A 23,271-nucleotide genomic window follows, 5' to 3' on the forward strand; every position below is an offset into this window, starting at 1 on the left:
CTCAGCCATTCTTCATTATGTGTAGTTCCTAAAGGAGCTGACTGCATGCTCTGGCACCTTTAATACCTGCTCCTTCTTCTGCACGGATAGTCCTTAGCCCACCCCATCAAAGCGGCCAACTTCCCCTTGCCTTTTTAAGGCTCAGCTAAAAGCCTCCTGCTATCCAACACCTTCCTGGCCCTTCTCCTGCTCAGCCCCATCCCCTACCACCTTGAGTTAGACACTTCCTTCGAACTTTCGTAGTACCCCTGCAACCCTTCCCCTGTCACTTATTGAAACCAAAGGTTTTCCTGCAAGCAAGGGAAAAAAAGATTGTGTATCTCTGTGCTTGCAAAATCTAGTGTAGTGTCTGCCATATACTTAGCAAATGATTGATAAGTGTTTGCTGAGTGAATGAATGATTGGGTAAATTAACAAATAACCCTGAGGAAGTTGACCTGGAGTCTGGGTCACCCCTGGTCTAGAGATTAGATGAAATTATTTTCTAGTATTGATGGAAAACTCCGTGGCTAGTCTATGAGGTGCCATCTTGGGTGGGCTCTTAAAAAAAAAAAAACAATTTTCTAGATCAAATCAAAAGTCAATGGACCTTCTTGGAATATTTCCATATAAGAAAGTGCCAAGATCCAAACCAAATGTCTGGCTTCAAGTTAGATTCTTCCAACATTATAGGGAGCTAGGGTTTCATTTGCTTGCATATTCGTCTCCATGGCATTAAAGTTTTGATATTATGCCCAAGAAATGTAGAGGTTACGGTTCCATTTCATTTCTTCCTAAACAGGTGAATGGGGAGGTTTTGGAATTTCAATTCCTAAATTAGGGACAGTTTATTTTTTAATTGAAAAAAAAGAGGAAAAATCTGAAGCTGCATTGGGTTGCAATAAATTTTCTTTTTTTTTTTCTTCAAGACAGTTCAGCCTCCCAGAGAAACAGAACAGCTTGTCTCATTAATTACTAACCATCAACAAAAACAGGAACACTGTAGGAAATTCTCCTTTCTCCTCCTGCAACCCCACCTTCTCTATTCCTCCCACTCCATTCCCAGGTCAGAGGCTCATAAACCTGTTCCCCTTCCTCTAAACACTTTAAAGTTTAACTCATGAATTATAAGACATTTTTAAGAATGGAGTTTTAAAAACAACGAAATTATCATGCTCCAATCATTATAATTTTTCTATGTTCCCCTTTAGGTTTTCTTTTTTTTTTTTTTTTTTTGTCATATAAATACAGGAAACTTGTTTTTAAATCCCCAAAATGAAAACCTCTAGGGGCCTTATACTATAAAAAGCCAAGAACTTCCCTCTTTAGTTCCTTGGGGAAGAGGTCAAACATAATCAAATCATCTTTTAGAAGGGCGATTCAGCTATAATAAGAGCAAGATCAAGCATTATCGTAAAATACAAAAAATGAATACTTAAAGAGATTTCTTAAAGGTTATTTTAAAAGGTACAGTATTACAACTAGCACTATCCATTTATTGTCCATTTGAGGGTTCTCTTTTTATGATGTGTCAGGGACATTCCAGTTCAGTGTTGACGTTTTGTTTCTTCCTGACCCATTTGTCTCACTCTGTCACCCAGGCTGGAATGCAGTGGTGCAATCATGGCACACTACAGCCTTGACCTCCCAGGGCTCAAGTGATTCTCCCACCTTAGGCTCCTGAATAGCTGAGACTACAAGAATGGGTCACCACCTCTGGCTAATTTTTGTATTTTTTTGTTGAGATGGGGTTTTGCCATATTGTCTAGGATGGTCTTGAACTCCTGGGCTCAAGCAATCCACCCCCCTCGGCCTCCCAATGTGTTAGGGTTACAGGCATGAGCCACAGTGCCTGGCCTGGTGTTCTTATTTATTATGAGTGCCTGCAGGTTGTCACAGAGCTATAACTCAAGAAGAGTTTAATTCAGATTCTTTTGACCCCAGAAAAGGCAGTTTGTTGGAGGTCTGCACAGCACTACTGTCCATCTATCACTACCATAAGAACGCATCCTTTAGTGGCAAGATATAATGGCAATTAATTTACTAGCTTCTCCATAAACTACTTTGGAGAAGAAAGATTTTTCTTTCAGTCATCCTACTCCTTGAGTTTGTATCCTAAAAAGCTTTCATTCTAAAGTGAAGCAAGTCAGAGTCCAGAGTGAAGGATGCTGAGCTCCCAAACAGCAGGAGAGACCCTGAAGTTGCCAAATTTAGGTTCCCTCAAATATGACCTAAAACCGGGACATTTGATGGATTAACAAGGGTGGACTTCTCACTGGTATCACTGTTTTGAGATATAAATCTTGAAAATAGATCAGTAGTTTGCTAAGGACATCAAAACCAGCATTTCCGCAGCACATCCTCTGCCTGAACACAGCATTTGAGATGAGATGATATGCAATATCTTTTTTAGTGGCATCTCATAGAGGGATGAAATGTGCAGAATCAAAGTGTCAGGGCTAAAACCCAGCTCTGTCACTTACTAGCCACATTGTATTGCTTGGTATTGTACTGCAGCAAATGTGTATAAAGCAAATGTGGCAAAATATTAACAACTGGTGGCTGTATATGAAGAATGAGTGGGTGCTTATTTTACTATTTTTGTATTTTTTTCCATAAGTTTGAAAATTTCCTAAATAAAAAGCTGGAGGGATCAAGAGAATGAAAAGGTCACAGTCTTGGAGAAAATATTTACAAAAGACACCTCTGAGAATACGTGTCACTTACTAGCCATGTGGTATTCCAAATTGCTTAATCCCTCTAAATCAATCAGTTTTCTCATTCATGTTATGGGATTAACGGTACCTACCCTCTTGGGGTTGCTATGCTATCTCATATAATTCTTACAAGCTTTAAAAATAATGCCAGAAACATTGTAAGCACATGTTTGTTTGAGGGCCTCAGGTGTACAAATTGGCTGATGACAAACTACTGACATTAGCAGATGATGTAGTATCAGACCAATTAAAGAAAAATTTTGAATATAAAGTATACATAACATAGGGATAGACTGCCAACTTGTTATGCCAAGAGACAGGAGAACTGTATGTGCCAGAAGATCTGCACATCAAGTCAAATAGACCAACACTCATTGAAGTTAAAAAGGAAACTGGAGCGTGGATTCAGAGAATGGAGGGAACTATTCTCAGAGAGCATGTCCTTTAAGACAAAAACTGTCACAAACATTCACATCACCAAGCATCAGGCAAATTATCTTTTCAAATCCAAGGACTGAATCTCATTCAGAATTCCCACACCCTAACAGCAGAGACCTGCTGAACTGGGAAGCCGCATGCTGACACGGGGGACAGGGCAGGAAGCCAAGTCACCTCTGCTAACCGTGTTGAACCATAAACACATTCACAATATTTTCTTACATGGCCTGTTCCCAAAATTATTGAAGCCATCACATAGATTTTGACTCCGTCAGTGTTAATGAGACTGGAAAGCATGATAAGAATTTCCAGTCTGGCTCTGTCGTGGAGACACTCCAACTCATTACTGTAAGAGGGCAAGCCAAGAGCTTGTAGACAAGGAAATGGTTCATGAGGAATCAACCAATCACATAAAATTGTTCAATATGAATCAGTCAATGCCAACAAAAGGCAGAGGAACTGTCCTAGATTGTGAGACTGTAGATGATGGGCAAGCTTTGCTTGATTTAATTCTGGGAGAAAAAAAGGTTATTAAAGTCATTCTTGGAACTACTGGAGAACTTTAAAAATGCAGTATATTGTTTGATATTATTGAGTTATTATTATTTTTAGTTTAATAATGGTGTGTCATGATTAGGCAGGAAGAAGTCATGCTTAGGAGAGGTATATTGGTGTTTTTTGGGATGATGTGACATGCTGTTTATCACTTCTAATGGTTCAGTAAAATTATGAGATGGAGCTCATGAGAGAGATAAAGCAAATGTGGCAAAATTTTAACAACTGGTGGATGTATATGAAAAATATGTGGGTTCTTATTTTACTATGTTTGTGTTTTTTCTATAGGATTGAAAATTTTCTAAATAAAAAGCTGGAGGGATCAAGTGAATGAAAAGGTAAGCCACAGACTTGGAGAAAATATTTGCAAAAGACATGTCTGATAAAAGACCATTATCCAAAATACAGAAAGAACTCTGAAAACCCAGCAGAAGAAAATAAACAACCCACTTACTAAATGGACTAAAGATGGGAACAGCAGGCATTTCAGCAAAGATAAACAGAGGGCAAATAAGCATATGAAAAGATGCCATCATATGTAACATCATATATCATCGGAGAAATACAAATTAAAACAACAATCAGATGCCAATGCATTCCCATTGGAGTGGCAAAAATCCAGAATACTAACAACACCAAATACTGGTGAGGATGTGGAACAACAGGAACTCTCATTCATTGCTGGTAGGAATGCAAAGTGGCCAGTTTGGAAGACAGTTTGCAAGTTTTTTACAAAACTAAACCTACTCTTACCATATGATCCAGAAAACAAGCTCCTTGTTATTTAACAAAATAAACTGAAAGCTTATGTCCATAGAAAAACTATACAGCTATTTACATTTTTATTTATAATAGCCAAAACTTGAAAGGAACCAAGATGTCCTTCAGTAAGTTAAGGGGATACATAAACTGTGGTACATCCAGACCACAGAATATGATTCAGTATTGAGAAGAAATGAACTATCAAGCCAGGAAGATACATGGAAGAAACTTAAATGCATATTACTATGTGAAAGAAGCCAATCTGAAAAGACTATACTATATAAGTCCAAGCATATGATCTTCTGAACAGGTGAAATTATGGAGACAATAAAAAGATCAGTGGTTGCCAAAGGCTAGGGAGGAGGGAGGGATGAAAAGGCAGGATATTTAGGGCAGTGAAACTCCTCTGTATGATACTGCATGTATAATGGTAGATACATGTCATTATACATTTGTCCAAACCTCTAGAATGTACAACAAAAGTGAATCACAGTCCTAATGTAAACTATGTTTGCACTTTGGGTGGTAATGATGCTTCAGTGTAGGTTTATTAGTTGTAACAAATGTGCCACTCTGGTGGAGGATATTGATCGTGAGAGGCTATGCACATGTGGATAGAGACAAGGGGTATGCGGGAAACCTCTGTACCTTCCTTTCAATTTTGCTTTAGACAATTTTGCTTTTGGGTACTGGTTGTTTTTTTTTAAGTAAATATTTATTTTTGTATTGACTTTGCCAGAGTAGGTACAGCAAACTTGCTCTAAAACTGCTCTAAGAAAATTAAGTCTTAAAATATATAAAGCTGGTGAGGAGAGAAAGGTTTTAAAAAGGTAAAGGTAAGAAACTATGTCCCCATGCACTGGCTCGCGCAGCTTGTAAGAGTGGGATTCAGGAGAGAGAGGTCAGGGTTGCTCACCTGAAAGGTGAAGCCACCTGGAGGGAAAATGGAAACCCCAAGGTGAGAAATTCACAGGCTGCTTCTTCCTGATGAAAACATAGAGCTTTCCTAGCCATATTAGAGAATGGGTTAAGAAATTAGTATGTAAACTCTCCAAAACCTGGTCGAGCACATTAGCTTTAATAAATCTCTCTGTTTGGAAAGAAAAATCATCTCCATGCAAATGCGAATGTTAAGTAAAGGAGAGGCATTTGAAAATTTTTATTACAACTAGCAAAAGCTACAAAAATAGTTTAAAATCATATAATTTATGGGATCATTGAAACTTCTGGTCACTCAGTCATTAATCTAGCAAAGGCCAAGTGATTAACATAAGATTAAGGGGTCAGTAAAGTTTGGGTGCTAGGGAAGTTTAATCATGACTTCCACGTCTTCCTCAAGATTGGGCTTTGAATGGAGTGAGGGGGAAGGAGTGTAAATGTTCGGACTTACTCAGTCTTGATTAGATCACCGCTCCCTTTCAGACTGTGTAGAACAGAGCAAGTAGCCAGAATATTACAGGAGAGAAATGGGAGAGAGGAGACAGAAGGGGAGAGGGGAAGGGGATGGTACAGGGGCTGGGAAGGAGAGTATCAGAAAGAGGCACCTGCGTGTCACCCAGCCCGGGAATGCCAACTGAGGCGCTCTACTTAATGAGCATCAATGCAGGACCAAACATCTGTTGCTTTAAGAATCCTTTCAATTTACCCTTTAACAAAATCATAACACATACTTGCTAACAAGCTTGAGAATCTATGTGACAATCGCTCAACCTCTTTCCAAGGTGTGGTAAATATGATATTTGTCTACCTTTTTGTTTCTATTCATTTTTAAGATAGCCAAGAAGAATATGAGCATACTGTAATCTGCATAATTTAAACCATGACTGGGTACTAATTAATTTCTGTAGCAAGGTACTATGTTAAATTTGCTGTACCTGCTGTTGAAAAGTCAATACAAATATAAATATTTTACTCAAAAAACACCCCAAGAACTAGTACCCAAATATTCCACACACTGAAATACCCTGCCTCAAGAAATTATCAACAGATTTGTCAAGCTTATCAAAGTACTTGGCAATGACACTCTCGGCAGACCCATTAACAATGATCACTAATTGAGGGGTATATAAGGAGAGCTGCTTCAGTAGAAATCACTATTGCTTTCGGACTTTTCCAGTGTTTCACTGAGATTTGGGGTATTAGGATAGCAGAGGGGTGGCATATTTAAATGATGTTGTAACATGGAATCAAAGGAAAAACTCAAAGATTTCAGGAAATCATATCTGCTTAAAATACTGATATTTTACATAATTTCCAAAATGTTTTATCATTTAATCCTCAACAGAAACCCCACAAGATATGTAAGGCAGGGATTATTATCCTTATTTGACAAATGAGGATTTGGGCTCAGACAGTCTGAGCTTTGAACTGGGTTTTTGTTTGTTTTACTCTAAGGTTAATGTTTCTCCAATGTAAAACAGACCTTATTCTATTACTACCTCAGAGGCAATTGATGTTTACCTTTCTCAGAATAGAGAACTTGAGACATCTAACTCCCAAAATAAAGCAAGAGCTTCATCTCCCGTGTCCCTCTCCCCATCCTACAAAACTGATAAAAAAGTCACGATTAATGAGTGGCTTCTCCAATAGACGAGCATTACTTAGACTCATCGATGAGAAGATGCTTTCTGCAAGTTGTAAGTTTATCTTCTTTTGTATCTGTAAGAGCTCTGAGACATTAACTGCCTACAGTGTTATTGTTAACAAACATTGTTAACAAAGTCAATGTTACCTGCAAAGTAGGCTACATGCTCACAAGGAAACTTGAACCTATTTGGGGAGTTGGTAGATTTCTCAAGCTGTGCATTTACAGTTGGCTAATCCTATGCTTTTCCTGAGCTGAAGACAGTAGCTTTAGTAAAGCCATCTTCCTCTTTGTTCCCCGCTTTGGAACTACTGAAGTCTTAGTCAATAATGCCCTCATACCCATAAACTGTAGCTTACATTCAATATATCTAAAGGACCAATATTGAATGCTAAGGCTCTGAACTGTTTGCCAGAGTAGACCCAAGATTGCATGGGTACCACCACTGAACATTTTTAGGTCAGAAAATCTCCCAAGCCCAACTATTTGGCTTCAACACACTGTATAATTAACCTGCATCTCAAATCAGCTCCTACCTTAAAATGTAGGTTGAGAAATGCCCATTTCAGAATGAGGAAATGAAGCTGTTAATAAGCCATTTGAGTTTACCCATCCATTAAAGCACATCTTATCTTGATCTTAGTTTGTATATTTTTAATTAATAATTTATGCTCTGCCAATTTCACAAAGGACATGAAGCAACTTGGTCACACAGCACATTGCTCACCGGCAAACTATTCTCAAGAAAGAGTGGGCGAGGTGCTATATTCAAAGGCCTAGAACTGATTTCATGCACATAAATACATTATACCAGTCAGGCCTCCCTCCTTCCCTTCCTCTCTTTCTCTCATTCTTTCTTTCTTTCGACTGGGTCTTGCTCTGTTGCCCAGGCTGGCACACAGTGGTGTGAACACGGCCCACTGCAGCCTGGAATTCTTGGGCTCAGGTGATCCTCCTGCCTTGCTCTCCCATGTAGCTGGGACCACAGGCATGCACCACTATACCTGGCTAATTTTTTTGTAAAGATGGGGTCTCACTTTGTTGCCTAGGCTGGTCTCAAACTCCTGGATTCAAGCGATCCTCCCGCTTTGCCCCCCAAAGCACTGGGATTACAGGCATGAGCCACCATGCTTGGCAAGTCAGGTCTCTTGAAAGGAATCTACTTTTCCATAGGCTGTGACACAGAAACCTTTGTAGAAAGTCCAAATAATTATAAGAAGCCATTCCAGAGACACTCTTTACTGTAATAGATACCTTCTCATAATGCATCGATGTAGCCTAGCTCATCTCAAGTCTGCTGGGACAATCACAACTCTGTGCCCGTCATTTGCAGTACACAGTGATCAGCTTTATCCTTTCTGACGATGTACATTTATTTACGTCAATTGAGAGGCTTCAGGATGAGGCAGATTCTTAGGGGAAAATGGCAACACGATTCGCCAAGGTTTTCACATTACTCAATACATCAGCAATGCTCAGCAACAGAATTGCTAATACCTTCAGACATGCCCAGCCACCACTCAGAATTAGATGAGCTCTTAAAGACCAACCATAAGGGTACTTACTCTTCAAGCCACCCTTTCCTGATTGAACATACCAAAGTGCTGGGATTAGAGGTGCCACTGTGGATTTTTTTTTTTTTTTTTTTTTTTTTTTGAGACAGAGGCTAGTTCTATCGCCCATGCTGGAGTGCAGTGGTGCGATCTCAGGTCACTGCAACCTCCGCCTCCTGGGTTCAAGGGATTCTCCTGCTTACTGTTGCATAAATGTAAATCATTCATTCTCAGGAAGGCATAGTATTCCGTCAGGGAATGTGAACCAATTAAAGAAACCCTGCCTTCCAGAATTAAGCCTAAACAGGGCTAATCCCTGCATGAACACACGACATCTTATACCTGAAGGCACTCTTCTCCATTTTTTAACCCGTGGCTAACCTTTGCTTGGAACTATAGAGCTCACACTATGACTGAAGTCAGAAGGCTGGATAAGGGTGCTGCTGGCACCAGAGCAGTGGCTCTGTTGTTTGACATTAAAGAGGCTCCTTCCAGCATGGTCTTATAACCAGTGAGGTGTTGGTGTCTTTTCCTGACACAGGTTTTTTTTAGCCCTGCCTCATGAAGTCTCATCAGAGTATAATACTTTCCTGAACAATGCAGCTGCTGAAATAGCCAATTTGGAGGCAACATTATTGGAGTGATTTTGCGAACCTGAAGCTAGACAACTTGAGTCCAAATCCCAATGCTGCTACTGCTTGTGGGAGAGAGGGCAACTTATTTAATCTCTGGAGACTAAGTTTCCTCACGTGTAAAGGAGGCTTATAATAGTACCTCACAGGGTTGTGACAAGCAGTGAAGGAGCATTTAGAACAACATGCATAATAAGCAAACATGTGTGTTTGATAGATGCACTGGGATTTCTGAACTCATAGGTGCAACACAGACACTAAGAAATCACATGGTTTTAATGTCAAGGGAAGAAGGTAGTGCAGTGATTTGGGGTAGGTTAGCCCAGGGTAGCTCCCACTCCACCTGTCTTTAAAGAATCATCTACAGAAGGCTTGTACATTTGTGCATATATTTCTGCCACACAACATTCTCTTTCTGGAATCTAAAAAGTGTTAATTAACATGCCTACACATAGTCATCCACTTTTACTAACCTTTGCTAGTCAGAATGAAAAGTCATCATTAATCCAGGGCTGGGTTATTTTTATTTATTTATATATTTATTTATTTATGAGACGGAGTCTCACTCTGTTGCCCAGGCTGGAATGCAGTGGCACAATCTCAGCTCACTGCAACCTCTGTCTCCCGGGTTCAAGCATTTCTCCTGCCTCAGCCTCCCGAGTAGCTGGGATACAGGCGCCCACCACCACACTCAACTAATTTTTGTACTTTTAGTAGAGACAGAATTTCACCATGTTGGCCAGCTGCTCTTGAACTCCTGATCTCAGGTGATCCACCTGCTTTGCCTCCCAAGGTGCTGGGATTACAGGTGTAAACCACTGTGCCCAGCCTGTGTTATTTTTAAATGGGCTATTATCTTAAGCTCATTTTTGTACCAGATGAGAGATTAAAAATTCTATTATAAGTACAAATACTGAAGAATCCCATCTCTGATTCATTCTGGCTTGTCTTCCAGTTCTTGCAAAGCTGTGACACTTCATGTACTTTATGTACTTCCTAAGGTGCTGTAGCAACCAGGATGCAAGGCTAGCCTGGGGCCGCTCTTTCTGCTCTGTCTCTACCTACAGTCGTTATGACCTGAATCTACTCCACAGGACACAGTCTTTTTTTTTTTTTTTTTTCCACTTCACTTTCTCTTTTCTCTGGAGGTTATCTGCTAAAATTGCAAACTCCTGGGCCCACCCAGAATGGACATCTAGTTTCTGAGTGTCTCTTCCAACTCCTCATGGCTCTTTCTGCTTATCAAAGTCATACATACTTTTAAAAAATTTGAGCACTCAAAAATATATACCGTAAGACTTGAAATCTATCTGTATGCCACTCCTTTCCCAAAAATAGATTCCAGATGGAGTTAGGTGCCAAATGTAAAGACTAAAACCATAAAAATATTGAAAAATATATAGAATATATTTATGACCTTGGGGCAAAAAGAGCCTTTTTAAGTGAGGCACAAAAAATAAAAGCATAAAGTAAAGGGCTGATGAATATGACCTCATAAAAATTAAAAACTTCTGTAAGGCCAAAGATACTAAAAATGAAGTTTAAAAGACAAAGCCACAGAAGAGGTAAAAATATTTGCTACGTATATAACAAAGCATGAATAAATAGAAAAATAGGCAAATGGCATGAGGAAATAGAAACAACCCAGAGAATTGAACGGAAGTTCCATAGGGGCAGAGATTTGTGTTTGTTCATCTGGGGCAGTACCTCAGTGTTTATTTAATGAGGAATTAATGTGGAAACATGTTCATTCTGATTTTCAATCATGTAAATAGAATTAATTAATTAATTAGAGACTGGTTCTTACTCTGCCACTCAGGGTAGAGTACAGTGGTGCAACCACGGACCTGGGTCAAGCAATCACCCAGCCTCAGTGTCCTGGGTAGCTGGAACTACAGGAATGCACCATCATGCCTGGCTGGTTTTTAAAAATTTTTCTTCAAAGATGGGATCTTGCTATATTTCCCAGGCTAGTCTTGAACTCCTGACCCTAGCCTCAAGCAATCCTCCCATCTCAGCCTCCTAAGTCGCTAGAACTGTAGGTGCATACCACCATGTGCAGTGAAAATGAAACTTAAAATGGAGATTCTTTTTTCTCCGATTAGAATGGAAAAAAAATTAGTGTTGGTTATGATGTGGGGAAATGTATACACTCAAGTGGGGCTTGGAGTGTAAATAATACATCTTGGCGGGTAATCTGTCAGTATCCATCAAGCACAAAAATGTATGTACTTTTCAATTTAGCAATGCCTAGCTTAGGAAATTATGGAGCTAATGTGCTTGTTCAAGGGTATCTATTACAGCATTCTTTGAAATATCTAAAAGTTATAAATGACCTAAAGACTTATCAATGTGGAAATGATTAAATAAACTAAGATAAAATTATACCACAGAATGGTTTGAAACAGTTAAAAAAATGAAGTATCTCTATATGTACCAACCTCTAACATAACACACATAAGTGAAAAAGCCAAGTTGCATAACGACATTCACAAGAGTGTTACTATAAGACAAAACTGTGGACATGTGTATACAGCATATGGAAATGCACATCAACCTTTTTTACTTCACAATATATTCTGGACATCTTCCCATGTCAAAATATAAATCTACCTAATTCTTTAATAAAGGTTGTAAAATACTCCATTGACTGGGTTTGGTATAACTTGACCAATTCTCTATGGATGAATGTATGGGTTTTAAAAAATATCTTTATTGAGACATCATTAACATACGATACAATCCACTCATTTAAAGTATGCGATTCACCAGTTTCTTAAACTATTATTTTTTTAAAATATGGCAAAACACATATAACAAAATTTGTCATTTACCCATTCTAAGTGTACAACTAAGTGGCATTAACTAGATGACTTTCATTTTTTTACTATTATAAGCAATGCTAAGAATACAATGCTGTATATCCTCATATATACTTTGTGCAGATGATGACATAAGATAGAAAGCTCTCCTTTGTGACCGGCCAATGATAAGGAGTGATAAAAATAGGCTGGTCTTTTTCCTAAGATAACTACGTCATTGTTAAACATGATTTTTAAACCTGTAAAAGACATGAAGGATTTTCCCAAGCAAATTTAGAAGTTGAAAAAAAAACCAAAAAACCTTGTTTTTCTCTGTTCATTCACATTGTCAAGTATATAACTATAAGCTAATTAAAGTGAAGGATGATTTGCTACACAGCATCTGGGCACAAATATTCTAGATGTCAATGAAATGTGTTATTCAGTAGCTAACTTTAACCTGAGTCTTTTTTGCCAAACATACCAGAAGCAATTGGATCCTACACAGAAAGACATGGCTTCGAGGTTAGTTCAGGTTTCCTAATCTGGACATCAGAGACACTTATAGAGTGACCTCTGGCAATTTATTCACTCCTATGGCCTCAGGTTCCTCTTCTATAAAATAGAGTCTGTTCAGGACACTATAACTTGTATGGCCCAGGTCCCAAAGTGTGCTGGCAGGAACAAGGTCAGCCTAAACTGCAGCTGTGGCTAGAGCCAGGCTCTCTAGACTTGAGGCTCCAGTCCTGAATCTACTAGGTACTTGCCTTGTGGCCTTGGGCAAGTTACTCAACCACTGGCAAGTCGATCTCTAAAGCTGTAAGTTGGTATTTACCTCATAGGGTATTGTGTAGATTCATTCCTATGCAACAATTTTGCATGTTCTTCACATGTACCCCCAAACCTAAAATGCAATAAAATAAATAAATGGGAAAAAAAAAAAAAAAGAGATACAGCAGGAACATTGCCTAGCCCTGTGCCTGACATCAACGATGCCCTCAATAAACAGTAATTTGAGGGTTTTAAACACAAAGCCTATGGCAAGGTCATGCGTCAAGGCTGCTAAATATCACAATTTATGTAACAGCAGTAAGAGTAGCATATATTTCTACAGCATTCATGTGCCAATCATATTCTGAGCACTTTATATTGATTAACTTATTTAGCCCTCTCGACAACCTATGAGGTAGATATTATTATTTCTATTTTACAAAATAGGAAATAGGCACAGATAGGGTAAGACACTTGCTCAAGATCACAGTTACTGAGTAGCAGAATCAGGATTTGAACCCAGGCAATCTGTGTTCTTCAGGGTGTGTGTTCTCAACCATTATTGAACAGTCTTGTTATAGTGTTACAGCTCTTTTAACATTTATCTAGTAGGCTTTCAGGTTTTTGCTGGAAAAACCCCCAAAGGGAGAAAAAATAAACTGTCTTTTATTTTATTTTTTTGAGACAGAGTTTTGCCCTTGTTGCCCTGGCTGGAATACAATAGTGCGATCTTGGCTCACTGCAACCTCCATCTCCCAGGTTCAAGCGATTCTCCTGCCTCAGCCTCCCAAGTAGCTGGGATTACAGGCATGTGCCACCACACCTGGCTAATTTTGTGTTTTTATTAGAGATAGAGTTTCACCATGTTGGCCAGGCTGGTCTCAAACTCCTGACCTCAAGCAGTCCACTTGCCTTGGCCTTTCAAAATGCTGGGATTACAGGCATAGGCCACTACATCCGGCCTAACTCATTATTGTTTATAAATATTTGTATATTTGTGAGTATGGGCATAGAGAATTTTTCCCTATTCTGATAGCTCCCCAATTTCAATACCTGATACCAACATCTCTTTCATACTGAGTTAAAAAAAATTAAGATGACTTCACCAAACACTTCATTTTCACCCTACTGTCTTAGAAACCTATATTTAAAATGACTACCAGATAACTTGGTATAAGGGCTATACAAAAAGAGGGAGTGTAACAAAAAGCATTATTAAATTTCTCATTGGTCACTTATGACCTCTAAGATCACACCATGACTACTGAGTTTTGGAACTCCAACTCCAAGACAGTTACTTTCTCATACTGGCACACTCTACTCCTTTAACTTACTCTATTTCCCTAGAGTTTCCTTCTCAAAATTGAATGGTTTCTCACTAGACTTCAAGTAGCTTTACACCAGCTCAAAATTTGTCCCTTAGAGGAAATACAGTTTGGACTGCTGATTGAGCAAGCCTCAGAGTTTTGGCAACCTGGGATTCTGTTAATTTAGCAATTGTAAAAGCTTATTTTGTTTTCCTCCCTTAATACACTTCTATCTCTATCTCCAGCACACGGGAAAAGCCTTCCCCTCGGTAGAAGTCAGGGCCCCAGGGGTGCACACTGGCAGTAGCTACTTGCGTGACCCAATCACTTCACTTCCAGGATCCACAGGAGCTGAGGATGCTCTGGGCAGGTTCAAGTGGCCCTACATGGCACCATCATCTCCTCCCAGATGTTAAGGGGGCTGGGTAGATGCTGTCCCGCCAATCAACCTTGTTGTTAGCTAGTGTGCAGTCTTCCTCCAGGGGTTCTGAGGAATCCTAGCACCTGAGGTATCTCAGTCTGTGCTCACTGGAAACTCCAAAGTTCCCGATGACCAGATACTGCCCCCTACTGTTCCTACCCTCTCATTCACCTTGTCCCTCAGTGAAGTCTGAATCTCAGCTGTGAAGAAGGAGGCTCCTGAGTCCAGGCAATTCAGTAGAGGTGGTTAAGGGTTTCTGGGCATGTTGAGATAATTACTCGAGTAACTCTGCCCAGAGCGTAGTAAGGATGGGGATGTGGGGAGCACCAACAGTGGGATCTTTTGCCTAGCCCAACACCCACGCGATCCACCAAGTTATTCTGTTGCTTACACAAGCTCCTAATATTTGGCTTGATATACAGAATATATTTAATATTTTCTAACAGATGCAATTTTGATCAATTTAAGAGGGCTCCAAACCTTTGCAAAGCAACACATATACATCAACTAGAATACCACACTCCAAGGGGTGGGGACTCAAACTCCCTGCCACCCCCAGAGAGCTTAGCACATTCACCTGCTGAGGGCACATCCTCGGTTTATTCTTGCAAAGGTGCCTGGTCAACGTCAATGACTTCATGCTACTCACTGCTGGTAGTGGAACCTTTATTCCTATAAAATCCCACGTGGAATCCCAATGTAAAAAGTTAATCCATCTCAGCATTTATTTTCCAGAGTATGATGGTAACAACTTCTATGAGGATGCGAGGAATTACATCAACAGCCAGTTCCTTGACCTCAGTATGCAAAAAGATGTCAAAGTAATCTACAGTCACATGACCTGTGCTACAGCTACACAGCGCATCAAATTTGTGTTTGAGCAGTTACAGATACTATCAAAGAAAACCTCAAGGACTACGGCCTCTTTTAATCCTCACCATTCCATTCCTCAGGTATAAGTTCTATAAACAGGCTTGGAATCTGGGTAATTACAAACAGAAAATTATAGTCAATATACCATAACATGAAGAATGAATCCATTCTTTGGAGATGGAGTATGCATGACTTCGACTGTTTCATACATTCTTTTCTTTTTCTTTTTTTAATTGCATTTTAGGTTTGGGGTACATGTGAAGAACATGCAAGATTGTTGCATAGGTACACACATGGCAACGTGATTTGCTGCCTTCCTCCCCTTCACCTATATCTGGCATTTCTCCCCATGCTATCTCTCCCCAACTCCCCACCCCCCACTGTCCCTCCCCTATTTCTGCCCAACAGACCCCAGTGTGTGATGCTATGCTCCCTGTGTCCATATATTCTCCTTGTTCAACACCCACCTATGAGTGAGAACATGCGGTGTTTGATTTTCTGCTCTTGTGTCAGTTTGCTGAGAATGATGGTTTCCAGGTTCATCCATGTCCCTACAAAGGACACAAACTCATCGTTTTTGATGGCTGCATAATATTCCATGGTGTATATGTGCCACATTTTCCCTGTTCAGTCTATCATCGATGGGCATTTGGGTTGGTTCCAGGTCTTTGCTATTGTAAACAGTGCTGCAATGAACATTCGTGTGCATGTGTCCTTATAGTAGAATGTTTTATAATCATACATATAATCTTTTCAAAGTGGGATAGCTAGTGCAGCTTAAAGAGCACAGGCCAGTCATTGGAACAGCACCCCCCTCTACCCCCAGGTTATAGTAGTGGTTTTCCAATTTAATACAAAGGTGTGAATACTTTAAAAAAATATATATCACAGAGTTTTTATATAATTTAAAGGAGAAAATCTGTAAAGGGCCTAGCACTGTGCATGGCACATAAAGGTGTTGAATACTCAGCAGTGGCACTGCTTTCATTTTCCCATTCTCTTTGCTCCTTCTAAATGGTTTGTCTAGAAAATGAGACCAGGATACATTCCCTTTCGTGTTCCTGCTCGTGTACACAGCTGTTACATACTACCTCAAATATAAGTGGCTGTAATTCATAATAATAATATTCCAGAATTATGTTTGATCCTAGGTGTCTGATCCTTCATATTCTGGCATTTCTCTTTACATTCTGAATAATTAGTGTTTGTCAGTTTCTGTATAAGTTTGGCATTCATAGGATGAGCTGCTCTGGTTTACGGAATGTGTCCCCAAGCAGTCCTCTGTCTCCTCACCTATTGAAGTAGCCTAGGTCACCTCCACAGAAGCCTCCAGCCTCTAGAGACTGGAAGAACTCGGGCTTTGAATATGGACAGACCTGGATGTGAATTCCCAGCTCTGCTCCTTACTAGCTAAGTAGTCTCAGGCAAGTCATTTTTACTAAGCCTCAGTTTCCCATCTGTAAAACAGGGATAATACTACCTAATTCACAGAGTTGGTGCTAGGATTTAAAATAATATGGATAAGTAGCTAGTACACAGTAAAACATTCAGTAAAGTATACAACTTTTATTACTCATCCTCAAATACCTCTTTTTATTCTGTTTTTTCTTTTTTTAGATAGCTTCCCAAGGACAGCGAACAGAATGTCCTGCGGAAACATAGTTCCCATGGGGCTACAAATATTGCCAATTTTAGTGAGAAATTACGTGAGTCAAAATATTTTCCCTATTTATCACTGTTCTTTGAACAATCTGTTTTTTTCTTTTAAACCGCAATGACAAAAGCCTTCTAAAACTATGTGTTTTCCTGTGAGCACAAATTAAGGGAACTTAGATGCTAAGATACATTAGAAATTACCATCAAATTCTTATGTTTGGCCGTATGTACAAGGGAAGTCTCACCTTCTTGCCATACAAGGCTTCTTGCAGCACAATCCCACCATGTTCTCATCTCCCTGGACTGCTCCTGCTACCCAAGCACAGCATGTGTTTTCCCAGTCATGTCACCTGGAATTCCTACCACCTCCATCGCTCTGCCTGGTGATAGCCAAACCTTTGTTCAAACATCAGCTTCCCTGATAAGCGTTTCTCAACTTTACCAAGCACCCTGTAGGCAGGCTACAAAGTGTCCCTACACTGCACTGTTCACTGTAATGAACAAAGCCCCATTACAATGCTTTTCCCATTATGGCCCACCACCCTAGTTCCTAAAGGGGAAGACCCAGGCCTGTTCTTCTTTGCATCCCCTTACAAAAGTTCTGGCAGACAGTAGGAACTCAATAAATATTTGTTGAATGAATACATAAATTGCTAAAAGACAGATTTGGGTTACTGAACCAAATCTATCATCTACTAAGATATCATTTTAGGTCATCAATTTCTTCATCTGTAAAATCTATTTGCTCTTGCCTATAAAATGGGAATGTAAATAACTTATCATAGAGTTTTTATATCACTTAAAGGAGGAAAAATCGCAATGGTCCTGGCACAGTGCATGGCTCATAAAGGTGCTGAATACTCAGCAGTGGCACTGCTTTCATTTTCCCATTGTCTTTGCTCCTCTTGAATGTCTTGCCTAGAAAATGAGACCAGATACATTCCCTTTCATGTTCCTGCTCGTGCGCACAGCTGTTACATACTACTTCAAATATGACTGGTTGTAATTAATAATAATTGTAGTTAATAATAATTACAATATTCCAAAATTATATTTAAATCTAAGTGTCTGTTCCTTTATACTCTGGCATTTCTCTTTACATTCTGAATAATGTATGTTTGTCAGTTTTTGTATAAGGTTGGCATTCATAGAATTTTTCTCCAAAACTGCTGATTAAAAAAATTAATTCCTTTCTGTATGATCTGTGCTCCGTTGAAGGCAACAGAGAAAAGAGACTACATATAATCACGATTGAAACATTTCTAATAAGTTCTAGACATAAAAATAAATTTGCTTGAAGATTTAAATGAACAATTCCATTCAATTATGGCATTCAAATAATAACTTTTCACACTGATAGGTCTCAGGAACTGCTACTATTTTTACACAGCTCATATTACATTTTGTGGTGCTCTGGTTTATTTACCTTGGTGTGTTTGTATTTTCTCATTACTTTTTGTTCCAGAAATGACTGTTGCACCATATTTCTTAAAGAGAATCTCTGGGCCGGGTATGGTGGCTCATGCCTGTAATCCCAGCACTTTGGGAGGCCAAAGCGGATAGATCACAAAGTCAGGAGTTCGAGACCAGCCTGGACAACCTTGTGGAACCCTGTCTCTACTAAAAATACAAAAATTAGCCAGACATGGTGGCACATGCCTATAATTCCAGCAACTCAGGAGGCTGAGGCAGGAGAATCACTTGAACTCAGTAAGCGGAGGTTACAGTGAGCCGAGATTGTGTCACTGCACTCCAGCCTTGGTGACAGAGCAAGACTCGGTCTCAACAAAAAAATAAAAATAAAAAAAGAGAGAATCTGTGTTGGAATGCAAAACTTATTGTAAAATTATCAGGAACACTTAGGATGATTGTATCTCCCTGTGGATGAAGCAAAATGTGTTTAACAGCTTCATAACCGACCCCTCTCACCTTCTCTCTCCCCTCCAGCCACACTGAACTTTTGCTCCTCAAAGTCAATATGCTGCTTCACCTCCAGGCCTTTGAACATGCTATTTATTGCCTTGCTTTTCCCTTTTCACCTGGCTCAACTCTCTTTATCCTTCAGGCCTCAGCCATGAGATCTGTATCATATTGTTGCACACAGCAAATGACATATGCGTTTATTGGATTGTCACCCCCTTCAGGGCAGGGGCCATGTCTACCTTCTTTACTTCTGTAGTCTCATGCTAGCACATGCCATGAACTATATTAGGCATTCAATAAAAGTTTACTAAATAAGTTGAGTGAATCTATCTGGAGAGAAATATAATTTTACTAACTATACTTTGGGATATAGAAATTAACTTTATGGTTTTCAGTTTTAACTTCCACCTGTATTCAACATTAAGGATGACCTCAAGAGGAAAGAGTTAACATAGCCAGTATGTTTTACTCAGCTCTTGCGTATCTTTGTGACCTGCAGTCACAGCAATGACCCTGACCCAAATCCTGAGCACTAAACTCCCCGAAATGCTTACTAATTAGTTATGTCATTTTTGTGCTCTCAAGGCAGTGGTCAAAATATATCAAGACAGTATCATTGTTTAAAGTTAATGTGAAGATTCCTGATGTGTCCTAGTACCCAGTTTGGGGTCTGCATCCTGGCTGGTTACATAGCTATACAACCAGTTCCCTTGACCAGCTCTAAAGTCCTGAGACTTGAGTGGACTTTCCTGGGTGGAGGCATTTTGCTTATGTCTTTGCAATTCACAGCTGGAGAGAAACATGCATTTCTGAGAAACATGTGGGATCCCTACAGAGAGAGGACAAGAAAGCCTACCCTGACCTCTCTAGTTTTGCTAATGTATATCTGTATCCTGCTGTTCCAGCACCATACCCTTTGCTGTAGTAAATCTTAGCCTTCAGTATGATTTTATATCAAGTTGTGAGTGAGCCCTTTCAGCATATCACTAGTGGGTGGTCATGGTACTCCCCAAAACATCTGCCTTCTTGAGCCACTTGCCTTCTTTGACATTGGGACACCACTCTTAATTTTCCTTCTAGCTCATTGCTGAATTTTTCCCATCTCCATTATTGGCTCCTATACTAGACTAAATGTTCGAAGGTGCTATAGCTTGATTCTGGCCTTCTTTTCTTTATCTCTACTCTCTTGCTAGATTATTTTATCAGTCCTGCAGGTTTCAATATCATCTCTATGTTGATGGTTTCCAACTTTCTTTCTGCAGCCAAACTTCTCTCCTGAGCTCCACTTACATACCCACTGGATACCTCCTAAAGAGTTTACAATTTCTAAAGAAAATGTCTGAATCAGAGCTCTTGATTTCTTGATTTCACCAGATCTGTCCTCTTCCAGTTTTTTCAATCTTCATACACTCAGTCGAGCACAAGACCTAAGCGTCATCTTGATTTTCCTGTTTTGCTCCATCCCTTCCTCCTCCAATCCAATCTAATCCAATCCAATCCGATCCAATCCGATCCATTAGCAAGTATTCTTAATTTTATTTCCAAAACAGATTTCCAATCCTTTCACTTCTCTGGAGCACCTTAATCCAAATCACCATCACCAACATTTGCCAGGATTACTGTAACTGGATTATTCCCCCTGCTTCTATACTGGCCATTTTCTGTATTCAGTAGCTAAAGTTATCCTTCTCAAACCCACATCGGATTGCATCGCTCTATGCTTAAAACCCTTCAATGGTTTCCCATTATTCTCAGAACAGAATTCAAACTCTCCATGTTAGAATTGGCTTAGAAGGCGCTCTATGTTCTGTCCCTGGTGCACCGTCCAGCTTCCTCAAAGGCCACTTTCCCCTTGCTCACTGTGCTCCAGGCACCCTGGTCTCACTTCTGCTCTGCTCTTTCCACCTTGAGGCCTCTGCACATCACTTGCACTTTGTGCACTTTGGAATCAGGCTGTAAGATCTAGCTGATTGTCACCTTTAAGATCTCCCCTTCAACCTACCATCTTTTCAGGCAGGCCTTCCCCTCATTCTTTCCACACAACATTCTCTCAAACAGTAACTGCTATGATTTAGGCACTGAAAATAGAGTGATAAGCAGGATACTTTCCCTGCCTTCATGGAACCTATGTTCCACAGTAACCATCACTCTCCACTACATTAGACTATGTTATCTGCGTCATAGCAATGATCGAAATCTGGACTTGCTTCATTTTCCATTTGTCTTCCTCACTAGCATATGTAAGAAACATCAGAGTAGAGATGCTGTTTGCTGACGATTATCTTCAGCCTAATATAGTGCCTGGCACATACAGACTGGGATTTACTTCCAAGCAAGAATTATTTGACCAAAAAAGCTCTTAGTGTAAAAAACGTTTGGAAGTTTCTACAATTGACTGACGTGGTATTATGCTAGAACTGTATGCCATAGAGTTTGGAAACACATTTTGTACACTTAGAAGTATATGTTCTTAAAACTCAAAAGATGGCCAAGTCCAACTAAAGAGTTTGTTAAGGCTAGAATGTGGCATTTCCCAATTTATCTTTGTTTCTTCATAAACTGAAAGGAACTTAGAGTAACAAATGATATACCAGTTAGGGTTATCTCTACCACACGAAGATTATTCATCTGAGTCCCTAAGAGCAATGGAAGAAATTAAATGTCTTCCCTAATTAACAACCTTTATCTGAAATTTAACTGCGCATGTTTAATACTATTAGTAAGGTGTGAATAGTTTGGATAGTTGTTCCCCCAAATTTCACATTGAAACATCATCCCCCATGTTAGAGGTAGAGCCTGGTGGGAGGCTTTTGGGTCATGGGAGTGGATCCCTTATGGCTTGGTACTGTCCTCATACTAATGATGAGTTCTCAGGAGATCTGGTTGTTTAAAAGCATGTGACATCTCATATCCCCTCTTTCTCTTGTTCCTGCTTTGCCTTCTGCCATGAGTAAAGGCCTCCTGATGCCTCCCTAGAAACTGACCAGATGCCAGCACCACACTTGTGCAGCCTGCAGAACCCTTAGCCAATTAAACTTCTTTTCTTTATAAATTACCTAGTATTTCTTTCTAGCAACCCAAGAACGGCCTAACACAAGCTGTCAATAAATCTCTCTGGTAAAACAATGGAAAACTGCTGTAGAATCACCACGTTAAATGACCCTACACTTCCCACATGTCTCCAGGTATCTATGTTTTCATAAGAGTAAGTATCCCTGGTGAAAAGGATTTTAATGAGTGGACTCAACTGAGTGACCAACAATGGACAAGGAAATAAATACTTAACAAAAACTAAAAATTAAGGTGAAACTACCTTCAATAGTCCATCTGTGTGTTCCAAAACTGTGCCCTTCTGAACCACTCACAGCAAGAATAGTTAGACATGTCATCTGCTTCACCTAAAATGTGTACAACATTCCTGAGCATGCAGGGAGAAAAAGACACTTAAAGGATTTCATGTCTCTGCTTAATTTCTTTTCTTTTCTTTTCTTTTTTTTTTTTTAAGACAGATGCTCACTGTTGCCCAGGCTGGAGTTCAGTGGCGTGATCTCGACTCACTGCAACCTTCATGTCCTGGGGTCAAGCGGTTCTCCTGCTTCAGTCTCCAGGGTATCTGGGATTACAGGTGCACACCACCACATCTGGCTAAATTTTTCTATATATTTTCAGTACAGATGGGGTTTTGCCATGTTGGCCAGGCTGCTCTCAAACTCCTGGCCTCAAGTGATCAGCCTGCCTTAGCCTCCCCAAGTGCTGAGGTTACAGCCTGAGCCACTGCACCTGGCTCCTGCTTAACTCGTGAGGGAAAAAAGGCTGTCTTTACATGATCCCTCCCACCTTCTTTTCTTTGCCAAATTCTGTGACAGACCCTTGAATTATTCCTACACTGTTCAAATAAAGCCAGAGGCATTTATTTAAATACTTTTTTTTTTTTTTTTTTTGAGACAGAGTCTCGCTCTGTCACCCAGGCTGTACTGCAGTGGTGTGATCTCAGCTCTCAGCTCACTGTAACGTCCACCTCCCGGGTTTGAGTGACTCTCCTGTCTCAGCCTCCCAAGTAGCTGGGATTACAGGTGTGCCACCTGGCTAATCTTTGTATTTCTAGTAGAGACGGGGTTTTACCATGTCGGCCAGGCTGGTTTCACACTCCTGGCCTCAAGTGATCCACCTGCCTCGGCCTCCCAAAGTGCCAGAGTTACAGGTGTGAGGCATTGCACCTGGCCTAAAAACTTCTTAATGAAGGCAGGGGTGATGGTGATGAACCTCTTATAATTACTCTTTTTTTATTACATGGTTGGT

General features: G+C 39.9%; 1 protein-coding gene and 1 non-coding gene across 3 annotated transcripts in view; one reads left to right on the forward strand and one right to left on the reverse strand.

The window, feature by feature from the left end:
- The window catches only part of CPM (carboxypeptidase M), a 93,373-nt gene that overhangs the window by 53,180 nt on the left and 16,922 nt on the right, over positions 1–23,271 (reverse strand). The window lies entirely within an intron of this gene.
- LOC116527914 lies at positions 13,371–13,433 on the forward strand. Its single transcript, XR_004258786.1, has one exon. It is a non-coding gene; the product is annotated as a U7 small nuclear RNA (small nuclear RNA).

This window comes from Sapajus apella, unplaced genomic scaffold (genome assembly GCF_009761245.1).
Source record: "Sapajus apella isolate SASKATOON/1434 unplaced genomic scaffold, GSC_monkey_1.0 scaffold2, whole genome shotgun sequence".
Classification (NCBI taxonomy): Eukaryota; Metazoa; Chordata; class Mammalia; order Primates; family Cebidae; genus Sapajus; species Sapajus apella.